Raw genomic sequence first — 15358 nt, forward strand, 5'->3', positions numbered from 1 at the left:
CCCATGCAAGCATCACCGCCCCATTCTCCCCAGGCAGACCCATGCAAGCATCACCACCCCATTCTCCCCAGGCAGACCCATGCAAGCATCACCACCCCATTCTCCCCAGGCAGACCCATGCAAGCATCACCACCCCATTCTCCCCAGGCAGACCCATGCAAGCATCACCACCCCATTCTCCCCAGGCAGACCCATGCAAGCAACACCACCCCATTCTCCCCAGGCAGACCCATGCAAGCAACACCACCCCATTCTCCCCAGGCAGACCCATGCAAGCAACACCACCCCATTCTCCCCAGGCAGACCCATGCAAGCAACACCGCCCCATTCTCCCCAGGCAGACCCATGCAAGCATCACCACCCCATTCTCCCCAGGCAGACCCATGCAAGCAACATCCCCCCATTCTCCCCAGGCAGACCCCCCCACCAGCATGCACATGCAGCCTCATGCAAGCAACATCACCCCCATTCTCCCCAGGCAGCCCCATGCAAGCAACATCACCCCCATTCTCCCCAGGCAGACCCCCCGTCCAGCATGCACAGGCAGCCCCATGCAAGCAACATCACCCCATTCTCCCCAGGCAGCCCCATGCAAGCATCACCCCATTCTCCCCCAGGCAGACCCCCCGTCCAGCATGCACATGCAGCCCCATGCAAGCAACATCGCCCCATTCTCCCCAGGCAGCCCCATGCAAGCAACATCGCCCCATTCTCCCCAGGCAGCCCCATGCAAGCAACATCGCCCCATTCTCCCCAGGCAGCCCCATGCAAGCAACATCGCCCCATTCTCCCCAGGCAGCCCCATGCAAGCAACATCGCCCCATTCTCCCCAGGCAGCCCCATGCAAGCAACACCACCCCATTCTCCCCAGGCAGACTCCCACTTACCTGATCTGTGACTTTAGAGAATGACCCCAAATCTTGCACAAAAATCCTCGAAATCCAGCCATGACATCCACAGCCACCTCCTGTCTGCTCTATGGAGGAAGAGGCAAATCCTGCACAAAACACTCCAAAACCAAATCCTGCACGAAATCCCGCCATGATATCCACAGCTTCCTCCTGTCTGCTCTGTCTGTTCTATGGAGGAAGAGGCACCGCCCCTTCCGGTCACATGGGCAGAGGTCCTTTAGCCGACTTGGATTTAGCCTCTACCCAAGGTGGAGTGAGCTGACACGCAGAAGCACCCTTACAGGTGATCATTATCTTTATTATTATTTCTAATATAAAAGGGGCATTGATTGGATATGCTTGTTATATTTCCCCTGATGCAGACGCTCTAGCAGTGTTGATACGCGTGGGGCTCTTACTCCCCTATGGACTTTGCTTGGTAACCTTTGTGCACTTTCAGGGTATGTGCACACGTTGCGGATTTCTTGCAGAAAATTCCTGAAGAAAACCTGAAATTTTCTGCAAGAAATCCGCATTTTTTTTTTTGCGTTTTTTTTCCGTTTTTTTCGCGTTTTTTTAGCATTCTGCAAGCGTAATTAGCTTGCAGAATGCTAAAGTTTTCCAAGCGATCTGTAGCATCGCTTGGAAAACTGACTGACAGGTTGGTCACACTTGTCAAACATAGCGTTTGACAAGTGTGACCAACTTTTTACTATAGATGCTGCTTATGCAGCATCTATAGTAAAAGATAGAATGTTAAAAATAATAAAAAAAATAAAAAAATGCTTATACTCACCCAGACATCTCCTCAGCGGCGTCCGTTCCTCTTTCTCTAGCTGGCGTGTGCGCACAGGACCTTCCGTGACGTCACGGTCCGGTCACGTGAGCGGTCACATGACCGCTCACGACCAATCACAGGACAGTGACGTCATTCGGCGAGGTCCTTCAGCGCACACCAGCTACAGGAACCAGCCAGCGTGCAGCACAGAGGCGGGAACACAGCGCCGGACATCGAGGGTGAGTATAGGACTGTTTTTTATTTTATTTCTTATTTTTTTACCAATTATATGGTGCCCAGTGCGTGGAGGAGAGTCTCCTCTCCTCCACCCTGGGTACCAACCGCACATAATCTGCTTACTTCCCGCATCGTGGGCACAGCCCCGTGCGGGAAGTAAGCAGATCAATGGACCCCTAGGTGTGCGGAATCCCCGCAATTCCGCATTTTTAATGAACATGTTGCTTTTTTTTCCGCTATGCGATTTTTTCGCGGAAAAAATCGCAACATTTGCACAAAAAATGCGGAATACCTTGTAAATAATAGGAGGCATATGTTAGCGTTTTTTTCGCGTTTTTATCACGTTTTTATAGCGAAAAAAACGCAAAAAAAACGCTAACAATCCTGAACGTGTGCACATGGCCTCAATCAGGTCATTAGCGCATAGCTCTTATGCGCCCAAGGCTAGTGGTTCCTTTTGGCAGCCATTGTCATGGCCTTTCCTCTGCTTAGCCCATATCCTTTAGGGGCTTTGGTTAGGACCACTGGTTAATTATTTATCTCATGGTGCATGGGTGTTTGTTGCGGCAGGATTCAGGTGCCTTATATGATATTTGAATAGAGGCAATTATTGTGACATTTCCTGCATGCACATTATGGGTTACCAACACACACATGGGCTTATGGTATGCATTGGAGGTCAGCTGGCAGCACAGGGCAGTTATGTTTCCTATTAAGGCTGGTTTCACACTTGCGTTTTGATCTGCAGCGTTTTGGCGCTAAAAAACGCATGCTTTTTTTCTATACTTAACATTTAAAAAAGCATGCGTTTATTCGCGGCACAAAAATGCATTGCTGTCTATGTAAACGCATGCGTTTTTAAGCACATGCGTTTGCTTGCGTTAAAAACGCATGCGTTTTTATAGAAAAACACAAGAAAAAACAAGAAAACCCTAACCCTAGCCACAAGAAAAAACAAGAAAACCCTAACCCTACCCCTGACAAGCCACCCCCCACCATCAAGGTGATAAAGGGATCCAAACCCTACCCCTATATGACAGTCAATACTCTACGAGTTTATATTTTTAGTACTCTATAGCAATACCGTATATCTTGGGGTGTCCACATTGAACAAAGCTTTTTATTAGAAGAATGTCCTGGTCACCAGGTCAACATAATAGCCAATTCTTATGGGTCCCTAGGGTTAGGGTTAGGATCCCTTTATCACCTTGATGGTGGGGGGGTGACTTGTCAGGGTTAGTATCCCTTTATCACCTTGATGGTGGCTTGTCAGGGTTAGGGTACCGTCACACAGTGCCATTTTCATCGCTACGACGGCACGATTCGTGACGTTCTAGCGATATCGTTACGATATCGCTGTGTCTGACACGCTACTGCGATCCGGAACCCCGCTGAGAATCGTCCGTCGTAGCAGATCGTTTGAAACTTTCTTTCGTCGTCTAGTGTCCCGCTGTGGCGGCATGATTGCATCGTGTGACACAGGTTGTATACGATGTGCGCACAGTAACCAACGGCTTCTACATCGCAAATACGTCATGAAATTATCGCTCCAGCGCCGTGTATTGCAACGTGTGACCGCAGTCTACGACGCTGGAGCGATAATCATACGACGCTGCAACGTCACGAATCGTGCCGTCGTAGCGATGAAAATGCCACTGTGTGACGGTACCCTTAGGGTTTGGATCCCTTTATCACCTTGATGGTGGGGGGTGGCTTATCAGTGACCTGGACATTCTAATAAAAAGCTACCCCTAACCCTAGGGATCCTAACCCTATCCATAACCCTAACCCTAGCTATTTCTATTTATAGTGGGTTTTCTAGTTGATTTTGATGATTGGCAGCTGTCACACACTTCTCAGCATGCGTTTAAAAAACGCAAACGCATGAAAAAACGCATGTAAACGTGGCAAAACGCCGCGTTTTTTCTGCATGCAAAAACGCATGCGTCTAAAAAAACGCGGCGTTTTGCCACGTTTACATGCGTTTTTTCACATGCGTTTTTTTTTTAAAACGCTGCAGATCAAAACGCAAGTGTGAAACCAGCCTTACTGTTCTGTATGTAAAACTGACTTGCAGCTAATTGTATGCACATTAATATCTATCATTTTTTCTATGTACCTTGTAATCATTACCTCATGCATTACCATGTTGGCCTATTTTTTCCATCTGTGTTTGTCCTGGGGGATTGAAGTTGGACCATTTGGCTATTTGCCTTTTTAAATGTTTTTAACTGTATGTCCTCTTGTTTGCCTCTTTTTTGTAGTATTATGTTCAATAAAAATTATTATGGCTGGTAGATCCCACTAGTGTGCATATCTTTTCTCTTTTTTGTTTCTGAAATATCAGGACGTGTGAAAGAGGCGTTATAGCGAGTATTGATGTTTCGCTGCTGTCACACGCTAAAAGATGGTTTTTATTGCAAGCAATAGTTTTTGCATCACATTTTGAGAGCTATAATTTTTCCATATTTTGGCCCACAGAGTCATGTGAAGGCCTTGTTTTTTGCGAGACGAGCTTACGTTTTTATTGGTATACTTTTCGGGCACATAACATTTTTTGATCACTTTCTATTCCGATTTTTGGGAGATAGAATGAGCAAAAACCATCAAATCATGAATTTCTGTTGGGGGGCGTTTATACCATTCTATGTGTGGTAAAATAGATAAAGCAGTTTTATTCTTCGAGTCAGTATGATTACAGCGATACCTCATTTATATATTTTTTTGTGTTTCGGCGCTTTTATATAATAAAAACTATTTTATAGAAAAAATAATTGTTTTTGCATCACTTTATTCTGACAGCTATAACTTTTTTATTTTTTCGCTGATGATGCTGCATGGTGGCTCGTTTTTTTGCTGGACAAGATGACGTTTTCAGCGGTACCATGTTTATTTATATCTGTCTTTTTTATCTCGTGTTATTCCACTTTTTGTTCAGTGTTGTGATAAAGCATTGTTTTTTGCCTCGTTTTTTTTTAATGGCGTTTGCTAAAGGGGTTAACTAGTGGGACAGTTTTATAGGTCGGGTCATTACGGACACGGCGATACCAAATATGTGTACTTTTATTGTTTAGATTGTTTTTTCATTCAAATATTTATTATTAAGTGATAGAATATTGATTTTTTTTATTATATTTTAAAAATATTTTTACAATTATTAATTTTTTTTTTACTTTATTCTTACTTTTACACTTTGTCCCACAATGGGACAATCATTTTTTGCAGGCTGATCGCTTCTATAACATGCAGATGAAGCAGCATCTGCATGCTATAGAAGCTGTCAGTGCTGCAGTTTCTGTACACTGACCTGAGAGACTTCCTGACATGCACTACGCATGACAGGAAGTTTCTCAGCTCTGGAAACCCAGATGTTGTCATGACGACATCGGGTCTCCATGGCAGAGCTCGGGACGCCGCGTCACACCACGGGGTCTCCGATCCCTATGCCTGCTCCCGGAATGCTGCGATCGTGTTCAATAGCAGCATTCCGGGGGTTAAAGTGCCGGGAGTGGTCTGTGACCGCTCCTGGCACTTAGTCCCGGGTGTCAGCTGTGAGAATCAGCTGACACCCGGCCACACACCACCCGTGTACGCGGCCGATGGCGTACTATCCCGTCCATGGTCAGACAGGCCCAGGTCACATGGACGGGATAGTACATTGGATGTCAGTGAGGGGATAACCCCTTAAAAACATCAGTTACTTATTCAAATCTGTAAAAATGGTCTGTTTACCCACTTTGATGCCCAGAACCCATTTGGGCCAGGCTGCAGGTACCTGGGTTTGATGCAGGGCATTACTATCTATGTATTCTTAGTGTGAGATCAGTGGCCCAAAGTCATTTAACCCCTTAGAAACATCAGCTACTTATTCAAATATGTGAAAATTGGCTGTTTGCCCACTTTGATGCCAGTTCTGATTAGTGATGTGTCGTTCGCGAACGAGCCGACACAAAGAGCCGGCTCCCTGCTGTGAACGATGGGAGCCGGCACACCAGTGAGAGCCACTAAAATTCCTGAATGGCTCTCACTGGGCGTAAAATCCCGGGCTTCGGCATGTGTAACTCCGCCCATCTGAGCAAAACCCCGCCCACTCAATTTAATTGGCTTTAAAGAAGTGGGCGGAGTTTCTGCGGTAGGTGGGCGGAGTTTCGGACCCTGAATAGATATTCAATAGGGATCCATTTAGGATCCAAAAAGAGCCGGTTCGTGAGCCGAAAGAGTCGGCTCTTTTTGGTGAGCGGAGCCATGAGAGCCGGATCACCAAAAAGAGCCGGACTGCCCATCACTAGTTCTGATGCCCAAAACTCATTTGGGCCAGGCTTGAGGGAACTGAATTTGATGTGAAGCATCAATATGCATGTGACAGATGTTTGAGAAAAGTGGCCCAAAGTCATTTAACCCCTTAAAAACATCACTTATTCAAATCCGTGAAAATGGGCTGTTTACCCACATTGATGCCAATTCTGATGCCCAGAACCCATTTGGGCCAGGCTGTAAGGACCTGGGTTTGATGCAGGGTGTCACTATCTTGTTAGTGTGAGATCAGTAGCCCAAAGTAATTCAACCGCTTAAAAACAGAAGTTACTTATTCTAATCTGTGAAAATGGGCTGTTTGACCACTTTGCTGCCAATTCTGGTGCCCAGAACCTATTTGGGCCAGGTTGGAGGGACCTGGGTTTGATACAGGGCATCAGTATATGTGTATTCTTAGTGTGAGATCAGCAGCCCAAAGTCATTTAACCCCTTAAAAACACCACTTATTCAAATGGCCAAAATTGACTGCACACTTTGATGCCAGTTCTGATGTCCAGATCCCATTTAGGCCAGGCTGACGAGACCTGGTTTTGAGTTGGGGCTCCCTGTCCTATATGTCTGCACTGTGATATCAGTGACCCAAAGTCATTAACACCCTTCGGTGCCCGTTTTTGTGCCAGTTTTATAATTTTTGTGTAGCTGTTTTTAAGTGTATTCACATCAGGGCACCTCGCTGCATTGTATGTTATTATTGTGATGTTTATTTGTTGTAGCTATAAAAAGCAGAAAAGAAAAAAAAAAGCAGAATAAGAAAGTGACGAATAAGGCTTCTTTCACATTTCCGTCTTCTGGGGGCCGTCGCAATCCGTGGTTATGGCAAAAAAACAGATCCTGCAAATGTGCCCTCAGGATCCGTTTTTTTGCCATTGACTTGAACGACGGATTGCGACGGATGGACACACGTCGCATCCATCGTGCGACGGATGCGTCGTGTTTTTGTGGTCCGTCGAGATGAAAAAACGTTCAATGCAACGTTTTTTCGTCCGTCGAATCCGCCAGTTCCGACCGCGCATGCGCGGCCGGAACACCGCCCCCTCCTCCCCGGAACAAACAATGGGCAGCGGATGCATCGTAAGACTGCATCCGCTGCCCACGTTGTGCACAACGTCCGTCGGTACGTCGGGCCGACTGTTTGTGACAGCCCCGTACTGACAGAAATGTGAAAGAAGCCAAACCAACTTCAGCCTCCTTCCATGGAGCAGCCCCGCAGTGCTCTCCTCACAGGGCTCCGTGGCGCAGCAGCCCCGCAGTGCTCTCCTCACAGGGCTCCGTGGCGCAGCAGCCCCGCAGTGCTCTCCTCACAGGGCTCCGTGGCGCAGCAGCCCCGCAGTGCTCTCCTCACAGGGCTCCGTGGCGCAGCAGCCCCGCAGTGCTCTCCTCACAGGGCTCCGTGGCGCAGCAGCCCCGCAGTGCTCTCCTCACAGGGCTCCGTGGCGCAGCAGCCCCGCAGTGCTCTCCTCACAGGGCTCCGTGGCGCAGTAGCCCCGCAGTGCTCTCCTCACAGGGCTCCGTGGCGCAGTAGCCCCGCAGTGCTCTCCTCACAGGGCTCCGTGGCGCAGCAGCCCCGCAGTGCTCTCCTCACAGGGCTCCGTGGCGCAGCAGCCCCGCAGTGCTCTCCTCACAGGGCTCCGTGGCGCAGCAGCCCCGCAGTGCTCTCCTCACAGGGCTCCGTGGCGCAGCAGCCCCGCAGTGCTCTCCTCACAGGGCTCCGTGGCGCAGCAGCCCCGCAGTGCTCTCCTCACAGGGCTCCGTGGCGCAGCAGCCCCGCAGTGCTCTCCTCACAGGGCTCCGTGGCGCAGCAGCCCCGCAGTGCTCTCCTCACAGGGCTCCGTGGCGCAGCAGCCCCGCAGTGCTCTCCTCACAGGGCTCCGTGGCGCAGCAGCCCCGCAGTGCTCTCCTCACAGGGCTCCGTGGCGCAGCAGCCCCGCAGTGCTCTCCTCACAGGGCTCCGTGGCGCAGCAGCCCCGCAGTGCTCTCCTCACAGGGCTCCGTGGCGCAGCAGCCCCTCAGTTCTCTCCTAAAGGGCTCCGTGGTGCAGCAACCCCTCAGTCCTCTCTCCTCCCCTCCAGCAGCCTCAGCAGCAAAACGCGGATTCCTCCTCTCAGATCTTCACTAGCCTGAATGAGGCCCCGCCTTTTCCGGTGACATCATTCCATTTTCCTCAAAAAATCAACTCCGTTCTAGACGCTGCCTGCTTCTCACCGTTGTGGAGGTCAGTTGTTAGTTTTCTTCTTTCTGGGTTATAATATGGCTGACTGTGTCCAAGCACTTACTACTGTGATGAAGAAGGAGGAGATTAATTCACACATAAGTGAATATTTACTAAAAATGAAAGACAGGGCATAAAAAATACAATTAGTACTGTCACCAAGAAGTGCGGTGTGATGACACAGATTGCACATGGTAAATGTAGTTTTTGGAGTTGATAGGACACTTCTTCCATAGAAATAGATTAGTATAGACATTAGATGTGGGGGTTCACGTGTTACTGTTTTGTGTGCCATTTTCTGGGAGACATTTTACCTCCTTTTTAAATCCTTGTTTTTGTCTTAAACTTTTTTTAATCGAGTGTGAGGCTGATTTCACATGTCCTAATTAGTGTTGAACAGTTACAACTAGCACACTCCAATGTGATGCAAAAAGGTGGGGTGTTTAATATACATACAGTAGTCACAAACGTTTCGGTCTGCAATGGACCTTCATCAGTGTGCTAAATATAGCGTGAATGGTATATATAGTAGAACCCCGGTAGGAATTAATTGATTCGCATCAAAATGTAAGTTTAACTGGAAAAATTGCACTGAAAACAGTTTTGAATGGTAGGTCAGTCCGGCTAGCGGGAGAGGAAGAGACACGAGAGCCACGCGGTATCCGCCGCAAGTGGAGTGAGTCAAGTGATTAGTGTTGAGCGATACCTTCTGATATCCAGAAGTATCGGATTGGATTGGATCAGCCGATATCCAAAAAATATCGGATATCGCCGATATCGATACCAGATACCAATGCAAGTCAATGGGACAAAAATATCGGAATGTAAATAAGCCCTTTCTGTGCTTCTACATTTCTACTGTTCCGGAGGGGGGGAAGAGTGTGGGCGGTGCGTGGGCGGACTTTGTGCGTGTCTGTGTGTGCGGGCGGGGTCTGTGCGTGCCTGCCGGGGCTCTGTACGGGCGTCTCGGGGCTCTGTGCGGGCCTGCCGGGGCTCTGCGGGCCTGCCGGGGCTCTGCGGGCCTGCCGGGGCTCTGTGCGGGCCTGCCGGGGCTATGTACGGGCTTCCGGGGCTCTGTGCGGGCCTGCCTGGGCTCTGTGCGTGTGTGCATGCATCGTCCGATGGGACCACAAGTCCCATCGGACGATGCCTGGTACAGTGACAGTGATTGACACATTAGCCAATGATGGGACAGTAGTAGTCCCATCATCCGGCTAATGTGTTAAATGTAAAAAAAAAAATAAATACTACATACATACTACATACGTACTACATACGTACTACATACGTACTACATACGTACTACATACGTACTACATACATACTACATACATACATGCATACTACATATATACTACATACTACATGCATACATACTACATACATAAATACATACATAAATACTACATACATACTACATAAATACATACATACTACATAAATACATACATACTACATAGATGCTACATACATACATACTACATACCACATACATACTACATACATACATACTACATACAATACATATAGACATACAGTACATTAAACATAGAGTACATACTCACCATTACTTGTCATTTTGATCCCCGAAGCCAGTGTCATCTGTAAAAAAGATTAAAATAACAAACAACCAATATACTCCCTGTCCGCAGAAATCCACGAGTGTCCCACAACGATCTCCCGTGGAGAACGGCAGCATCAGCTGATGCGACCGCTCTCCAGGGGCTCCAGGAACACAATGACGGGAGGAAGGTATCCTTCTGCACTGTATTCCTCCGCCGCTGTAAAAAAATAGTCCCTAGTCTCACTTTATGCCATTGCTGTGTGAGAAATTTTCGCACGCAGCAATTGCCATAAAGTAAGACTTTGAACTATAGTAACCTCAGTGATGCACTGCAGGAGCCATTGTCTCCTGTCAGTGTGTCACTGAGGGTCCTATAGAGCAGTGACATCACGCGATGTCACTGTTCTATAGGGGAGAGCGTCGTGGGACACTCGTTATTAATTGGACTATGGCGGACAGGTAGTATACGGTTTATTATTTTACGTTTTTTTTAGGCGCTGAAGTATGGTTAAATGAAGAATATTAAAATACTTTTTTCCTAATGTGTGTGTGTTTTATTAACCCTTTATTACTATTGGATTAATAATGCATAGGCGTCTTATTGACGCCTCTCCGTTATTAACCCGGCTTAATGTCACCGTACGATAGCAAGGTGACATTAACCCCTTATTATCCCATATTCCACCTCTCCTCTACACGGGAGTGGGAAGAGAGGGGCTAAGTGCCGGAATTGGCGCATCTTACAGATGCGCCATTTCCGGGGCGGCTGCGTACTGGTATTTGTAGCCGGGGGGGGGGGGGGCAATATCATGGCCCCTCTCTAAGCTATGAATATCAGCCCGCAGCTGTCTGTGTAGCCTTTCTGGCTATAAAATATAGGGGGACCCCACGTCATTTTTTTTTGGGGTCCCCCTATTTTAATAGCCAGTAAAGGCTACGCAGACAGCTGCGGGCTGATATTCATAGCAGGCTATAAATATTGGCCCCCGGCTGTCTGCTTTCCCCTTCTGGCGCAAAAAATTGCGCAGGAGCCCACGCCATTTTTTTTTTTTTCTTTTTTTAAATTCAATTCTCATTAAGGCCTCTTTCACCCTTGCGTCGGTACGGGTCCGTCGCTATGCGTCGGGCCGACGTACCGACGCACGTTGTGAAATTTGTGCACGACGTGGGCAGCGGATGCAGTGTTTCAACACATCCACTGCCCATTCTGAAGTCCGGGGAGGAGGGGGCGGAGTTTCGGCCGCACATGCGCTGTAGAAAATGGCGGACGCAACGGACAAAAAAACGTTCACTTGAACATTTTTTCGTGCTGATGGTCCGCCAAAACACGACGGATCCGTTGCAAGACGGACGCGACGTGTGGCGATCCGTCAGCAATACAAATCTATGGGTAAAAAACGCATCCTGCAAGCACATTTGCAGGATCCGTTTCTTCCGCCAGATCCGTTTTTTCCTCATAGAGTTGTATTAGCGCCGGATTGCGCCTGATGGCCACACGTTGCATCCGTTTTTTGCAGGATCCGTCAAAAAAGCTGTTTCCGCCGGACGGTAAACACATACAGAGGAACGGTTTCTCTGTCCGGCGAAAAAACGCACAGCGACGGATCCGGCAAAAAACGGATGAAACTGAGATGTGAAATGATGAATCCGGCCTCCGAATCTGTTTTTTCATGCATGTTTCCATTCAAATCATGCACATTTTCCGTTTATTTCCAAAAACCGCATCAAAAACCGCACCAAAAACCTGCATCAAAACTGCACCAAACACCGCACCAAAAAAATGCACCAAAACTGCATCAAAAACGGCACCAAAAACTGGTGCCGCTTTGATGCAGTTTTTAATGCAGTTTTTGGTGCGGTTTTTGGTGCAGGTTTTTTGTGCTGTTTTTGATGCAGTTTTTGGTGCGTTTTTTGATGCTGTTTTTGGCGTGGTTTTTGATGCTTTTATGCTGTTTTTGATGCAGGTTTTTGGTGCGGTTTTTGATGCAGGTTTTTGGTACTGTTTTTGATGCAATTTTTGGTGCAGATTTTTATGCAGATTTTTATGCAGTTTTTGGTGCGGTTTTTGATGCTGTTTTGGTGCACGTTTTTGGCACGCTTTTTAATGTGTTTGGTGCAGTTTTCTATGCGGTTTTTGATGCAGTTTTTGATGCTGTTTTTGGTGCAGGTTTTTGGCACGGTCTTTGATGCTGTTTTTGATGCAGGTTTATGTATTTTTTGGTGCAGTTTTTGATGCAGGTTTTTGGTGCGGTTTCTGATGCAGTTTTTGGTGCGGTGATGATGCAGTTTTGATGTAGTTTTTGGTGCGGTTTTTGCGCGGTTTTGATGCAGTTTTTGGAAATAAATAAATAACCTGAAAATGTGCATGATTTGAATGGAAACATGCATGAAAAAACGGATTCGCAGGCCCGATTAATCATTTCACATCTCAGTTTCATACGTTTTTTGCCGGATCCATCGCTGTGCGTTTTTTCGCTGGACAGAAAAAAATGTTCCTCTGTATGTGTTTTCCGTCCAGCGGAAACAGCTTTTTTGACGGATCCGGCAAAAAACGGATGAAACGTGTGGCCATCAGGCGCAATCCGGCGCTAATACAACTCTATGAGAAAAAAATGGATCCTGCAAATGTGCTCGCAGGATGCGCTTTTTACCCATAGACTTGTACTAGCGACGGATGGCCACACGTTGCGTCCGTCGTGCAACGGATCCGTCGTGTTTTGGCGGACCGTCGGCACGAAAAAACGTTAAAGTGAAAGTTTTTTGGCCGTCGCGTCTGCCATTTTCTACAGCGCATGCGCGGCCGAAACTCCGCCCCCTCCTCCCCGGACTTCAGAATGGGCAGCGGATGCGTTGAAACACTGCATCCGCTGCCCACGTCGTGCACAAATTTCACAACGTACGTCGGCCCGACGCATAGCGACGGACCCGTACTGACGCAAGGGTGAAAGAGGCCTTAATGAGCGTTGAATTTAAAAAAAAAAAAAAAAAAAAAAAAAAAAAAAAAGAAAAGGAAAAACCCGGCGTGGGCTCCCGCGCAATTTTCTGCACAAGAGGGGGAAAGCCGATAGCCGGGGGCCAATATTTGTAGCCTGCTATGAATATCAGCCCGCAGCTGTCTGCGTAGCCTTTACTGGCTATTAAAATAGGGGGACCCCCCCAAAAAAATGACGTGGGGTCCCCCTATATTTTATAGCCAGAAAGGCTACTCAGACAGCTGTGGGCTGATATTCATAGCCTAGAGAGGGGCCATGGATATTGCCCCCCCCTACCCGGCTACAAATACCAGTACGCAGCCGCCCCGGAAATGGCGCATCTGTAAGATGCGCCAATTCCGGCACTTAGCCCCTCCATTATTAATCCAATAACAATAAAGGGTTAATAAAACACACACACATTAGGAAAAAGTATTTTAATATTCTTCATTTCACCATACTTACCATACTTCAGCGCCTGAAAAAAACGTAAAATAATAAACCGTATACTACCTGTCCGCCGTAGTCCAATTAATAACGAGTGTCCCACGACGATCTCCCGTATAGAACAGTGACATCGGGTGCTGTCACTGCTCTATAGGACCCTCAGTGACACACTGACAGGAGACAATGGCTCCTGCAGTGCATCACTGAGGTTACTATAGTTCAAAGTCTTACTTTATGGCAATTGCTGCGTGCGAAAATTTCTCACACAGCAATGGCATAAAGTGAGACTAGGGACTATTTTTTTACAGCGGCGGAGGAATACAGTGCAGAAGGATACCTTCCTCCCGTCATTGTGTTCCTGGAGCCCCTGGAGAGCGGTCGCATCAGCTGATGCTGCCGTTCTCCACGGGAGATCGTTGTGGGACACTCGTGGATTTCTGCGGACAGGGAGTATATTGGTTGTTTGTTATTTTAATCTTTTTTACAGATGACACTGGCTTCGGGGATCAAAATGACAAGTAATGGTGAGTATGTACTCTATGTTTAATGTACTGTATGTCTATATGTATTGTATGTAGTATGTATGTATGTAGTATGTATGTGGTATGTAGTATGTATGTATGTAGCATCTATGTAGTATGTATGTATTTATGTAGTATGTATGTAAAATGAACTCTTCAGCGTAGGAAAATCAGCTGGCATTTTCCCACACTGAAGGGTTCATTTTAGTTCAGGCTGACAGGGAGCGCAGCTTCGGTGACGTCACCGCTATTCACCAAAGCTCCACTCCCCGCGTTTCATTCATTCACCAGTAGTTTACAGCAGGGATCGGTCGCATTAGCAGCGCTCCCGGTTGTAAACTGTAAATTCCCCTAGCTATGGATTACTGTGTGCTGGACAAGTATGGTAAATTGTTGGTTTATTATTTTGACATTTTTTCCAGGAGATCGAGGGCTTCGCTTGGAATGGCAGAGTAATAAAGATGAAAAAAAATGTGTATATTGTTTTATTTCATTAAAAAACTTTATAAATGTGTGGTGTATCTGATTAACCCTGTAACTACTGTAGGATTAGTAATGGATAGGTGTCTTATTGACACCTCTCCATTACTAAGCCGGCTTAATGTCACCTTATAGATGTGCCTTTTCTTGACAGCTGAGGGCTGCTTTTTTAAGGCTGCGGGGCCCATATCCATGGCCCATTACCACCCTGAGAATAGCAGCCCGCACCTGTGAGTTTTGCCGGGTTGGTTGTAAACTATAGATGGGACCCCACGTTGTTTTTTTCTTTCATTCATTGTCCCCTGATCGCGCTGCTGCCTCCACAGCATGGTACAATGGATGAAAGCCAGGTTCAGCACCACACGCAGGGGAACAGCGGCTTACAGTAGCACTGCTGCCCCCACGGCCGTCCTTGCGCACGGAGGATAGTGTACACTGTTCTCCGTGTGCACGTGTGTGGGACGTTTAGTGGGTTGTGTGTTCGGGTAAAAACGGAAATGTCTGCTTGTTTTGCACACGGTCCGTCAAAACACGTTGACATCTGCATAGACACATTTATTTGAATGGGTCTACGTGTGTCAGTGTCTCCAGTACGTTAGAAAACTGTCACTACACGTCCCGGAGGTCACTGACGTGTGAAACCGGCCTCAATGGCGATGAGTTGTTTGAGGAGTCAATTGATAAATAAAAGTTAATTCATATATACATGTTTGTTCACATGCACAAAAAAGGTACGAATGTCAAAAAAGGTAAGAATGGCAGCAGTGTTTTGGATCTGATTTTCAGCAGTGTTTGGTCACTGTGTCCGTTTTTATTCCTTTTCCATTTACATTTATTTATTTTCTCATGGGCCTCTAAACTTAATATGTGACATGGCACATATTGCTGTATATATTGTAGGGGTTCACTCGCTCAGATGGCGTAGGATGAAACAGGAGGCACATTC

The 15358-nt window shown here is 47.2% G+C and overlaps 1 protein-coding gene and 1 long non-coding RNA gene across 8 annotated transcripts in view; one reads left to right on the plus strand and one right to left on the minus strand.

The window, feature by feature from the left end:
• Positions 1-15358, minus strand: part of LOC143782237 (uncharacterized) — a 336831-nt gene that overhangs the window by 1746 nt on the left and 319727 nt on the right. Inside the window, exon 2 of the long non-coding RNA XR_013216901.1 lies at positions 888-1187. This is a non-coding gene — a long non-coding RNA (uncharacterized LOC143782237). The remainder of the gene's footprint in view (positions 1-887; positions 1188-15358) is intronic.
• The window catches only part of ATPSCKMT (ATP synthase c subunit lysine N-methyltransferase), a 764992-nt gene continuing 750722 nt past the window's right edge, over positions 1089-15358 (plus strand). For 2 of the 7 annotated variants that reach the window (XM_077269461.1, XM_077269464.1), the window contains exon 1: positions 1118-1187. The gene's annotated coding sequence lies outside the window, so the exon portion shown is untranslated. Of the gene's footprint in view, positions 1195-8307; positions 8432-15358 lie in introns of those variants that run through there. The other 5 variants (XM_077269465.1, XM_077269466.1, XM_077269467.1 and 2 more) reach the window with 5 other exon arrangements.

This window comes from Ranitomeya variabilis, chromosome 6 (genome assembly GCF_051348905.1).
Source record: "Ranitomeya variabilis isolate aRanVar5 chromosome 6, aRanVar5.hap1, whole genome shotgun sequence".
Lineage (NCBI taxonomy): Eukaryota > Metazoa > Chordata > Amphibia > Anura > Dendrobatidae > Ranitomeya > Ranitomeya variabilis.